Source organism: Limulus polyphemus, unplaced genomic scaffold, assembly GCF_000517525.1.
Source record: "Limulus polyphemus unplaced genomic scaffold, Limulus_polyphemus-2.1.2 Scaffold1087, whole genome shotgun sequence".
Lineage (NCBI taxonomy): Eukaryota > Metazoa > Arthropoda > Merostomata > Xiphosura > Limulidae > Limulus > Limulus polyphemus.
The window spans coordinates 12,909-17,396 of NW_013666697.1; positions in this window are offsets into that span (position 1 = coordinate 12,909).

Genomic DNA, 4,488 nt, shown 5'->3' on the forward strand with positions numbered 1-4,488 from the left:
AGCACAACTTTTTCAAACATAACCATCACTGGCAAAGAAAAGTGTAAAAACTTATACAGACAATCTTTGTCGTCTAAAGTAACATAAAATTCAATAAGGTCGTATTATTTACGTTCGACCAGTGGAGCTGATTGAAGTTTTTGGAGCTGGAAGCTACAGAAATCTGATGGTCATTGAACTAATCTGTTTCCTAGTGTCATTTTAATATATCCCATACTTTATGTCTTCAAATATAACAATAAGCAAATTTTAATCATTTATAAACAGACTACAGAACTGTACACAGTCACTTGTTCGATAGTTATATCAGTAATTGTAAAATGAAATGCGGCTAACCTTAATTACTTCTAAGAACAAAGCAATAACTTTCTGTTAATATTTCATTTCCCTGACGATAATTAATGTTAGTATTAAAAAGGCTTAATTAAGGAAGCTTAATCAGTTAAACCTAATTCGGGGAAATAAAGTTCGGGTGGCCCATATTATATACTGCATAATTTTAATTAAGTTTGTTTTTTATTGTCGGTGAAAATGGAAATAATGCCGTTAAGGATAAAATAAGTGATAGCACATGCGCTCACATAATAGTTGAGAAGTTTCGATTTAAAAAAATGCGTAAACAATAATTAGTTGCAGGATTTCTCCAAACCAAGAGACGTTCGTTTTTTAACGGAAGTATGTGAACTGTTCCAACGATAAAATCTAAAATAACATCGTTTTTAATTGCTACAAAACAAATAATTTGTTACTCCATAAAAGTTGAATTTATAATTCTACAAGCGTTTTAATCTATATAAATATAATAGTACTGTCTGTTGTATGTCTATGTAATTACTTCACAGGGTGTGGGTGCATCTTCACCAAAATTGGTATGGAGGTTCATTAGGTCCATGCGGGGGTACTTACAAATTTCCAGTTTTGCGGTTTGTTGTATTTATGGGCGTTTTTTATCACTATCACACCTCCTGTGGATGGATTTTTACCAAATTTAGTATGAAGGTTTGTTAGTTACATGGGGAGATGCATATAAATTTTCAGTTTTGTGATTTTTATGGGCGTTTTGCGTTTTTTACCACTACTTCGCCCCTTGTTGATGGAGTTTCACCACATTTGGCAAGATTTGTTAGGTCCATGCGGAGATACGTGCAAAATTGTGATTTCACATTTTGTATCTTGCAGTTTTATGGACGTTTTTGCATTTTTTTACAATTACATATAAGGAAAGCAAATTTTTATGTCCTAAGATAACCTTTCATTAATCACGAATTTACATAACTTCCGTCCACGGGACTGGTACTAACTTCCGTCCACGGGACTGGTACTCCAGCTAGTATATAAATAACTTAAAAATGGAAGGTTATAATTATTATTCTTAACTTTGTTTAACATAAACTGGAGTTTCTTATGATACATTTCTATAAACGTAAATAAAGTCACGACCTATATCTCCAGAATGTAACTTTATTAGCTCAATATTTCGCTATTACAGCATCGTCAGCAGCTATCGATATCCTACAAGCTCACTAATATGTATAAATTATGTATTATGTAACGCTTGACTACAAAGAATAAATAACGCATTGGGTATAAAAAAACACAACAGTGTAATGGAAGAAAGTAGGTACGACATCCAATACTGTATATGTGTTGTTAATAGCCAAAACATAGTTGCGAAAATAAACAGTAGGAACAGTATATAAAAGAATACTCTCAAGTTACGAAAGATAAAGATAGGTTGAGCAGAGAATTGACACTAACCTCTATTATAGTGTTTCCCAAACTGTGGATCGCGACCCCCTTGGGGGTCGCGAGAAAGTTTCCAAGATGGTAACGAGCTATCTACGCTGATTTAAATTTTTTTTTACTCCTCGAGGTATGTGAGAGGTGTACATATCACCTTTGTTATGATCTATGACAAACTGCGCCAAGAAACATCAATATTTTTTTTTATCCTTGTAGAGATAACGGGGGGTCGCGACGCCCAAAGCCCGGACGCGAGGGGACGTGTGGCAAAACTGGCTGAGAAATACTGCTCTATTATTTGATGGTGAATAATGCTCATCAACTAACGTTTGTTACTTGTATAATTTGTTTTCTCTTCTGCGACCCATCGTTTATTTATCTCAATCTTTTCTGGATCGGGACCCTTGTTTAGGACACAGCTTAGGTCTGAAATGTTGAGATAAATAAACAACATTAGCATCCGTCTTTTCGTATGTTTATCTTCATCAGTTATTGATTATCAGAAATGTTGAGATAAATAAACAACATTACCATCCGTCGTATCGTATGTTTATCTTCATCAGTTATTGATTATCAGATTAATACATATGAACGTACTATGACAGCAATATTTATAACTGAAATACAAAAAACAAAATCAAACCCAAAAGTGCAAAAAAAGAAGGATAACAAGAATGTTTTAATAACGAAAATTTTCATGACGAGAAGGTTAACTTTGATTTCTCTATTGATGACTGTTACTTTTGCGTGTTTATGTAAGAAAATAGAAAGGATGAAAAAGTGTGCAACCCATTGTTAGAGACACATGAAAAAATGAAAGTAGCGGATTAAGTGTGCAACCCATTGTTAAAGACACGTGAAAAATGAAAGTAGCGGATTAAGTGTGCAACCCATTGTTAAAGACACGTGAAAAATGAAAGTAGCGGATTAACACAATTCTCTACTAACACTACCATGTAGTACTTGTGCTGTACGAAGTTCGTTTTTCCTTCTACGGTCATTTTTTGATCCTCTGTTCCAATATATTTTCGTACTTCTGTATTCCTTTCAGTTACTTTTATTTAAACAGCAAACGGTACTTGTACTCTAGAGCCGAGCATTGCCAAGTGGTTAGCGTGCCGAGCTATGAATCCGAGAGTCCGTGGCTTGCCTCCCGTTGCCGCAAAATCGTGCTACGCACTTTAAAGCCGTGGGTGCGTAATATTCCCTTATTCAATTAGAATAGCCCAAGAGTTGACAACAATGGGTGCTATTAACTAGCTGCCTTCCCGCTAATTCAAAGTTAAGAATGTCTAGCACAGATAACTCTTGTGTAGCTTTGCGCGAATATCCAAAACAACCAACCCGCTAACTTATAGCATACGAAGCTGTGAACTATTACAAAATGTATACGGAAATGTTGGGTTTAAAGGAAATATTGTATTCTAGCTGGAGTACCCGGAAATAATGTAAACTCATAATTAATGAAAAGTTATCTTAGGACATGAAAAGTTACTTCCCTAACATGTAATTGTAAAGAACGCCCATAAAAACTACAAAACACAAAATGTGAAACCGCAAGTTTGCATGTATCTCTGAATGAACCCAACAAGCCTTCATGCCAACATTGGTGAAGGTCTATCAACAGGGGGCGAAGTAATGGTAAAGAACGCCCATAAAAACTACAAAACACAAAATGTGAAACCGCAAGTTTGCATGTATCTCTGAATGAACCCAACAAGCCTTCATGCCAACATTGGTGAAGGTCTATCAACAGGGGGCGAAGTAGTGGTAAAGAACGCCCATAAAAACTACAAAACACAAAATGTGAAACCGCAAGTTTGCATGTATCTCTGAATGAACCCAACAAGCCTTCATGCCAAATTTGGTGAAGGTCTATCAACAGGGGGCGAAGTAGTGGTAAAAAACGCCCATAAAAACCGCAAAACGCAAACCTGAAAATTTGTATGTATCTCCCCATGGATCGAATAAACCTCCATACTATATTTGGTGAAGATTCATTTACGGGGGCGAAGTAGTGGTAAAAAACGCAAAAACGCCCATAAAAACCACAAAACGCAAAACTGAAAATTTGTATGTACCCCGCATTGACCTAATGAACTTCTATAGCAATTTTAGTGAAGATGCATCCACACCCTGCGAAGTAGTTACATGAACATACAACAGACAGTACTACAGTAGTATATTTATATAGACTCTGTGTTTAGTAGTCATTTTTACACATGACTGTAACTTTCAATTCTTAATTCTAATTTTGGAATCATCTAGAATGAATTTAATTGTATTTTTACACTTTTATGGCAAAATTTTTCTCTTGATATTCCTGGAACAAGTCCTCCAGTGGCATAGCGGTATGTCTGCGGACTTACAACGCTAGAATCCGGGTTTCGATAGCCGTGGTTGGCAGAGCACAGATAGCCCATTGTGTAGCTTTGTGCATAATTACAAACAATCCTGGAACAAAAGTTAAAGTGTTTTACTATTATTGCGACAGAATTTAATTACTTTGATATCACTGTGACAGAAATCTAGTTGTTATAATATTGTTGTGAGAGAAATTGTTCGCTTTCGTGACCGATTGATTGGTTTGGTTTGAATTTCGCGCAAAGCTACACGAGGGCTATCAGCGCTAACAGTCCCTAATTTAACAGTGAAAGACTAGAGGGAAGGCAACTAGTCATCACCACCCACCGCCAACTCTTGAGCTACTCTTTTACCAACGAATAGTGGGATTGACCGTCACAT